Source organism: Opisthocomus hoazin, unplaced genomic scaffold (genome assembly GCF_030867145.1).
Source record: "Opisthocomus hoazin isolate bOpiHoa1 unplaced genomic scaffold, bOpiHoa1.hap1 HAP1_SCAFFOLD_120, whole genome shotgun sequence".
In the NCBI taxonomy this organism is placed as follows: Eukaryota; Metazoa; Chordata; class Aves; order Opisthocomiformes; family Opisthocomidae; genus Opisthocomus; species Opisthocomus hoazin.
This window is the reverse complement of record NW_027448736.1, coordinates 101,489-110,363: the sequence shown is the minus strand read 5'-3', so window position 1 is coordinate 110,363 and position 8,875 is coordinate 101,489.

The following is an 8,875-nucleotide window of genomic DNA, read 5'->3' as shown; positions in this document are numbered from 1 at the left end:
CGAAAGGAAACGCCAGAGAGGTAGAGAAATCAAGAAATACAGGGACGAGGAGCCTTGCAGAGACGGAGCACGAAAATGTAGGGCCGGTGAGCGCGAAAGAGGGAGAGAGAGACGGGGGCAGGGGGAGGAGATGAAGAAGAAAGGAGAGATAAAGATGGCAACGGAGCGCAGGGGACACAGACAGAGAGAGAAAAAGGACAGTGAACAGGAAAAAAGGGACCGAGAAACAAAGAAAGGGTCAGATCTAGACAAAGAGACCAAGAAAGGGGCGGGGGGCGTGTGTGCAGGGAAACCCCAAAACAAACCAGCAAGGGGCTAGAGAACAGAGAGGGAGAGAAAGAGAAGAAAGGGCCACGAAACAGGACAGAGAAGGAGAGAAAGGCAAAAAGGGAGAGCAAAAAGAGAGCCGGCTGGACAGGGAGGTACAGCAAGAAACGACCGGACAGCCAGCAGGACAGAGAAATAGAGACAGGGAGCCGGCTAGAGAAATTCTGAAGGGAGAAAAAGAGGGAGAGGGAGCAGAACACAAACACAGACAGAAGACGGGAGGTACAGGGAAAGGAAAACAAAAGGAAAAAGAAAAAAAAAAAAAAATCACAGCAGCGTGGGAGAGAGAAGGATCCAGGGGAGGGCCCGGGACGCAGAAGAGGGGCGACAGGGCCCCGAGGGCCCGCCACTCACCGCGGCTCTCGCTCTCCGCGCTCCCGGGAGACTCTGCCGCTTCAGACGCTTCTCTGTCCTGCTCTCCTCCATTCCTCTTCCGTAACTCCGGTCGCTTGGCTGTCCCCCACCTAAGAGAAAACGTCCATGTCTCGCAGCTCTTACGAGACAAGGCTCCCTACACACGCAGCCGCGCTCGCGCGCTCCACAACCGGACCATGCTGCTGCTGGTGACACATACAGACCCTGCGGGGCACGCTGGCGGCCTGGCCTGCTGCGGGCTACCAAGACGGAGCCTTCCTCACCCGCAGCGCCAGGCAGCTGCCAGCCAGGTGGCCTTCCATTTCTTCTTCTTCTTCAGCCTTCTCGGGACTCTCCAGCTTCAGCCGCGCCACCTCCTGTCCGCAGCCACTCAGCGCTCCGCCTCTCCCTTTTCGCCCCCACGCCGCCAGCACAGCGAGGCCCGGCACACGCAGCCCACAAAAGCCCGGAGCGGGCGCAGCCAACGGCATCCCCAGGGCACGAACGGACAAACGCGAACTCAGCGCGGCCCCTGCCACACATAAACAAGCAGCGGCGACCGCGTTCAGGGAGGCCGAGGCAGCCCGCACCACGGGCCTTGGGGGAGGCCGGGCGCTCCGGGACACAGGCTTCAGGGGACGTGCTGCAGCTGGGGGCGGCTGCGCGGGGCGAGCGGGGCCGGGGGAGCACTGCCGACTTGGGGGGGGGGGGGGGGGTGCCCGCCTCCTTCTCCCATTCCCTTCCGTCACCTCCCGCCTCTGGCCCCGGGGCTGCCCGCACCCGGCTCGCCTCCTGCAGCCTGCCGCAGCGGCCGGCTCCAAGCTTCCCGTCCCACCACCCTCGAGCAGCCACCACGCACCCCCGCACCCGCCAGAGGGGAGCCCGCGCCTCACCGCTGGCCTCTCTGCTCCCCCGCCGCCCCGGCACCGGACACCAGGCCGCCGCCATGCTGCTCCGCCGCACCGCGCATGCGCCACGCGCCGACGGCGCGCCGGAGGGGCCACACTCTGAGCCGAACGCCGGGCTGCAGTACCGCGTTGCGGCCAGGGGGCGGCGGGGGCGGTGCCAGCGGGGGCGGGGGCGGTGCCAGCGGGGGCGGGGGCGGCGCCAGCGGGGGCGGGGGCGGCGCCAGCGGGGGCGGGGGCGGCGCCAGCGGGGGCGGGGGCGGCGCCAGCGGGGGCGGGGGCGGCGCCAGCGGGGGCGGGGGCGGCGCCAGCGGGGGCGGGGGCGGCGCCAGCGGGGGCGGGGGCGGCGCCAGCGGGGGCGGGGGCGGCGCCAGCGGGGGCGGGGGCGGCGCCAGCGGGGGCGGGGGCGGCGCCAGCGGGGGCGGGGGCGGCGCCAGCGGGGGCGGGGGCGGCGCCAGCGGGGGCGGGGGCGGCGCCAGCGGGGGCGGGGGCGGCGCCCAGCGCCGGCTCCGGCTCCGAGCAGACCCCGACTCGCGGCTCCGACACGGCGCCGCACCCCCATCGCTCCTTGCCCCCGACACGGACCCCGCCCTCCCGGGGGCTTTTCCCCGGGACCCGCCGCTCCATCCAACCCCCCCCCATACCCCGCGCTCACCTTCTCCCTCGCTGCAGCCGCAACCCGGCTATGGCTCCGCTCCTCCTTCGGCTCGCATCGGGCCCGGCACGGCAGCACCGGGCCCTCTACCGGCACAGGGAGGGGCCGCCGCCATCAGCCCCGCTGCCCGCACCTGGGGCTCCCCCGGCCCCGGCCCACGGCTGGACCCCGGCAGGAACAGGGGGCCGTCGCCCCAGCCCCACAGCCCGTCCCCTCCTCCCCTGGCCTCTGGCGCAGCCCCTCGTCCCGTGCAAACCAAGCACAAACGCAGCCGCCAGGGCAAAAGGGACCGCAGGTCTTTACTCAGTCACGCACCCAGCCAGTCCCGGGAGCCGCTCTGCTCCGGGGTCGGGGCCCCCGACGCTCCCTCTGCCCCTCCGACACCTCGGCACTCCTTCCCGCAGCTGCGCCCGTTGATCCAGCGGCGAACAGTCCGTCCGTCGCCTCCCGGAGTGACGCGCTGCTCGGCAGAGGCTGCCAAAAATGAGGAGCAGGGTGCAGGCCACTACAAGAGAGGAGAAAAGTGACAGGTGGCTGGACAGCGGCGGTGGAACGAGAAAGCACGAAGCAGGGAAAGGGACGGCGAGAGAAGGACGGGGACAGGCAGTCCCACAGAGACGGAGAAAGAAGCAGCAGCAAGAGAGCAACAGCGGCAGCAGAAAGAAGAAGAGGGAGCAGGACACAGACCGAAAGTGAAGAACGGGGAGCAGGAAGGAAATGCAAAAAAAACCCTGCAGCATGACAGAGGAAAAAAGAATAGCGGCAGGGACCTGGACAAAGAGAGATGAGGAAATAGAATAGAATAGACATGGAGAAAGCAGTAGATCTGTGACGTGCTACGGAGCCGAGAAGGAAGGCCTCGAATCAAGGGACGAGGAGGCAGACAGAGAGCACCAAAGACAGCAAAAGTACTGACAGGCTACAGAGTAGGAGGAAAGCAAAACTAGTAACCGGGAGCTGAACAGAAAGAGGGGAAGAAGGAAAAAAATGCCACGGGCTGCAGGGCAGAAAGAGGGAGGACCTAAAAGATGGGGACAAGTCAGAGACAGATGGAGAAAGAAGGTACACAAGAGCAGAAAAAAAAAATAATCGTAGCAGTGGGGGAAAGAGAGGGAGCCGGGGAGGGCCCAGGATGCACAAGAGGGGTGACAGGGCCCCGAGGGCCCACGACTCACCGCAGCTCTCACTCTCGGTGCTGCCGGGAGACTTTGACACTTCAGATGTTTCTCTCCCCTTCTCTCTTCCCCTCTTCTTCCGCAACTCCAATCGTTTGGCTCTCCTGCACCTGAGAGAAAATGCATGTGGCTGTCTTAGAGCTCATACGAGACGTGGCTTCCTAGACAAGAAGCCTCAGGAACAGGACAGAGAAAAAGAGAGAATATGATGAGTGGGAAGCAGAACACACGGATCGAGAGAGAACTTGAATCAGAGGAGTAAACAAGGCAGGAAAGAGAGATAAAGACAGGGAAGAAGCCACAAAAAAGGGCCTTTCTGGCCTCTACTCGCACCCCCCGGCCTCCTTTTTTTTCTGGCCTCTACTCTCGCCCCCAGCCTCCCACCCCTCTGCAGCCTCCCACCCCTTTCCGGCCTCCCTTTTTTTCTGGCCTCTACTCTCGCCCCCGGCCTCCCACCCCTCTGCAGCCTCCCACCCCTTTCCAGCCTCCTTTTTTTTCCTGGCCTCTACTCCCCCCTCCTCGCCCCCCCCCCCCCCCCGCCGCCCACCCCTCGATAGCCTCCTAACTCCCTTTTTGCTGGCCTCTACTTAATTCAGCTTCCCACCCCTCTGCAACCTCCTACCTCTTTCCAGCCTCCACTCCGCCCCCCCAGCTTCCCACCCTTTTTCAGCCTCCCACCACCGTCCCACGCAGTGCAGGACACACTGACAGAGAGAGAAAAAGGACAGGCAACAGGAAGAAACGTACTAAGAAACAAAGAAAGGGTCAGACGAAGAAGGGGGTGGGTGGTCAGGGTTGGAACCCCAACACAAACCAGCAAGGGGATAGAGGACAGACAGAGAGGAAGACAAGAACGGGCCGGGAAGCAGGAAGAGAAGGAGAGAAAGGCAAAAAGGGAGAGCCGGCTGCACAGGCAGGTACAGCAAGAAACGACCGGACAGGCAGCAGGATCGAGAAAGAGAGACAGAAAAACTGGGGACAGGAAGCAGGACAGAGGGACGGCGAGAGGAAACAAGGGCCAGGGAGCAGGACAGCGGTGGAAAAAGAGGCACTGGGGCAGTAGGACAGAAAGAGAAGGAAGAAAGGCCAGAACAAGGACGGGGAATAACAGCAAAGGGAAAGAGAAGGACAAGGAGCGGGACAGATTGTCAGAGAAAGACAGGGACAGGGAGCGGGACAAGGTGATACTGAGAGAGAAAAAGGGGACAAGGAGGCAGGACAAAGTGAAAGACAGGCACAAGTAAGAGACGGGGGAGCAGGACAGAGACGGAGGGGGAAAAGCCTCAGCTGGGCAGCAGGAGACAGAGGCGGAGAAGGGAAAAAACAGCACCGGGCTGAGGGACCCTGACGGAGGAATTAAAAAACAAACACAGGGAGCAGGACAAAACGACAGAGAGAGAGAAAAGGGACAGAGCAGGACAGCGTTGGGGGGAGAAATGCGACCGTGACGGGCAGTGGGAGAGAGGTATGGAGAAAGAAAAAAAATACCGAGGAAGAGAGAAAGGAAACAAGGGACAGCGAGCTGCACAGGGGGATCGAGAAAGAAAGGATGGGAGAGGGAATGGCGCAGAGAGAGAAAGGCAGAAAAAACAGCAAGAGGAAGCAGGGCAAAAGGACAGCAAGAGGAAAAAGGAAAGGGACAGGGAGCTGGACAGAGATGGGAAAAAAAGCAGCGGGGACACACGAAAAGAGACAGAAAGAGAAGGGCACAAAAGGATAGATGAGGACAGCGGCAGGATGGAGACGCAGAACAAAACCTGGGACGGTCAACCTGGGTGGGCGGGGAGCGGGTCAGAGAGCCGGAGAAAGGAAAAACTCTGCTGTGGAGCAGCCGAGGGGGACGGAGAAAGACAGACAGGGACGGGGAGCAGGGCAGAGAAACGGAGAGAGAAAATAAGCGATGGGGAGCAGGGCAGAGCACTAGGAAGAGGAAAATAAGACAAGGGAGAAGACCGAGGAGCTCAGAGAGAAAGAAGGGTCGAAAGGAAACGCCAGAGAGGTAGAGAAATCAAGAAATACAGGGACGAGGAGCCTTGCAGAGACGGAGCACGAAAATGTAGGGCCGGTGAGCGCGAAAGAGGGAGAGAGAGACGGGGGCAGGGGGAGGAGATGAAGAAGAAAGGAGAGATAAAGATGGCAACGGAGCGCAGGGGACACAGACAGAGAGAGAAAAAGGACAGTGAACAGGAAAAAAGGGACCGAGAAACAAAGAAAGGGTCAGATCTAGACAAAGAGACCAAGAAAGGGGCGGGGGACGTGTGTGCAGGGAAACCCCAAAACAAACCAGCAAGGGGCTAGAGAACAGAGAGGGAGAGAAAGAGAAGAAAGGGCCACGAAGCAGGACAGAGAAGGAGAGAAAGGCAAAAAGGGAGAGCAAAAAGAGAGCCGGCTGGACAGGGAGGTACAGCAAGAAACGACCGGACAGCCAGCAGGACAGACAAATAGAGACAGGGAGCCGGCTAGAGAAATTCTGAAGGGAGAAAAAGAGGGAGAGGGAGCAGAACACAAACACAGACAGAAGACGGGAGGTACAGGGAAAGGAAAACAAAAGGAAAAAGAAAAAAAAAAAAAATCACAGCAGCGTGGGAGAGAGAAGGATCCAGGGGAGGGCCTGGGACGCAGAAGAGGGGCGACAGGGCCCCGAGGGCCCGCCACTCACCGCGGCTCTCGCTCTCCGCGCTCCCGGGAGACTCTGCCGCTTCAGACGCTTCTCTGTCCTGCTCTCCTCCATTCCTCTTCCGTAACTCCGGTCGCTTGGCTGTCCCCCACCTAAGAGAAAACGTCCATGTCTCGCAGCTCTTACGAGACAAGGATCCCCAGGCACGTAGCCTCGCTTGCTCGCGCGCTACGCGCAGGAACAGCACAGAGGAAAAGAGAGAGAGACAGAGAACGACGAGCGGGCAGCAGAACTGATGGATCAAGAGAGAAACTGAATCGGAGGAATAAAGAACACTGGAGGGAGACACAAGTAGAGCGAACAAGCCAGATGGACGGGGGCAGGAGACACACAGATCAGGCCAAAGAGGTGGAGAAAGTAAAATCGGTGATGGGCTGCAGGATGATAGAAAAGGCCACGGTTCAGCACAGAGGAGAACAACGGGACAGCAAGCTGGACAGGGGCATATAGCGAGAAACAAAGGGACAGGCAGCAGTATGGAGATACACAGACAAAGAGTTACGGGGAGGATGGAGGACAGAGAGAACAAGAGAAAAGGGACAGGGAGGGGGGCACAGATGGAGAAAGAAACATTGCAGAGAGAGAGAGGAAGAAAGCGACAGGGCAGAGGCAGAGAGGTAGAGAAAGGAAGAAAAAAGTAGCGACGAGTAAGAGGCCAGAGGGACAAGGAAAAGCCAGGAGGAAGGACAGAGTGAGAGAGAAAACAGGTGAGGGACACGACGCCAGACTGTGAAACAGAGAGCGCGACAGGGAGCAGGACGCTGGGACAGACAGCAAACGAGAGCAACAGAGAGAACGGCAGCGAGGCGGAGCACGAGAGAAAACAGGGACTGAGAGCAAGACCGAGGGGTGAAGCAATAAATAACGGGGCTGGGGAGCAGGACAGCAGAAGAGAGAGACAGAGAGGGGGACACATAGGACAACCGCAAACTGAGAGGGAGAAGGAGAAGAGCACAGAGGGTCACAGACAAAAAGAGAGGGACGGCAGAAAGAGAAAAACAAGACGAGGCAGAAGGACTGAGGAGCAGAGAGAAAAAGGGTACAGGGAAAAGGACAGAGATGCAGAAAACAAGGAAAGCCTGGAGCACAGGGCAAAACTGACAAGGACAGGGAGCGGGACAAAGGGATGGAGGAGTTAAAAACAGCGATGGGCCGCAGCACAGAGGAAGAGAGAGAAAAAGAGCAAGAGCAGCAAGGGAAGAAGAGTGACAGAAGGGTGTTGACAGGGACACGTACAAAGCGGGCTTGGGGGACACAGACATCGGAAGGGTAGAAAGGAAAGGGAGGGATGGGGAGCAAGACAGCGTGACAGAGGGAGTGGAGTGCAAGGATACACAAAAGCAGAGGGACTGGGAAGAGGAAAGAACGTCAGGGAGAGAAAGGCGAGGCTGGCGAGCAGGAGAGAGAGAGGTGGAGAATGAAAAAACAGCCATGGTCAGAAGAACAGAAATGCAGAGAAGAAAAAATTACTTCCAGGCAGCAGGACAGAGGGACAGAGCAAGAGCAAAAATATCAAGAGGGAGAAGGACAGGTAACACACAGCAGGACGCTGCAGGAGTGAGAGGGAGGGAACACAGAGCAAAGCAGAAGAATGAAGAGAGAAAAAAAAAAACAACCCAGCAAACAGAAAGGGAACCGGACAGAACTAGGCAGCAGGGCAGAGAGACGGAGAAAGAAAAAACAGGGACAAAGGGATAGAGAGGCAAAGAGAGGGATGGGGACCAGGACAGTGGGATACAAACAGGGAGTAGGACTCGAGATTGCAGAGAGAGAGGTCCAGGGAAGCAGGAAGAATGACAGAGAGAAAAAGGGGGGAGGGGGGTGGGGAGCAGGTCAGAGCGCTGGAGAAAGGAAAAACTCTGCTGTGGAGCAGCAGAGGGGGACGGAGAAAGAAAGACAGGGACGGGGAGCAGGGCAGAGAAACGGAGAGAGAAAATAAGCGATGGGGAGCAGGGCAGAGCACTAGGAAGAGGAAAATAAGACAAGGGAGAAGACCGAGAAGCTCAGAGAGAAAGAAGGGTCGAAAGGAAACGCCAGAGAGGTAGAGAAATCAAGAAATACAGGGACGAGGAGCCTTGCAGAGACGGAGCACGAAAATGTAGGGCCGGTGAGCGCGAAAGAGGGAGAGAGAGACGGGGGCAGGGGGAGGAGATGAAGAAGAAAGGAGAGATAAAGATGGCAACGGAGCGCAGGGGACACAGACAGAGAGAGAAAAAGGACAGTGAACAGGAAAAAAGGGACCGAGAAACAAAGAAAGGGTCAGATCTAGACAAAGAGACCAAGAAAGGGGCGGGGGGCGTGTGTGCAGGGAAACCCCAAAACAAACCAGCAAGGGGCTAGAGAACAGAGAGGGAGAGAAAGAGAAGAAAGGGCCATGAAGCAGGACAGAGAAGGAGAGAAAGGCAAAAAGGGAGAGCAAAAAGAGAGCCGGCTGGACAGGGAGGTACAGCAAGAAACGACCGGACAGCCAGCAGGACAGACAAATAGAGACAGGGAGCCGGCTAGAGAAATTCTGAAGGGAGAAAAAGAGGGAGAGGGAGCAGAACACAAACACAGACAGAAGACGGGAGGTACAGGGAAAGGAAAACAAAAGGAAAAAGAAAAAAAAAAAAAAAAAATCACAGCAGCGTGGGAGAGAGAAGGATCCAGGGGACAGCTCGGGACGCAGAAGAGGGGCGACAGGGCCCCGAGGGCCCGCCACTCACCGCAGCTCTCGCTCTCCGCGCTCCCGGGAGACTCTGCCGCTTCAGACGCTTCTCCGTCCTGCTCTCCTCCATTCCTC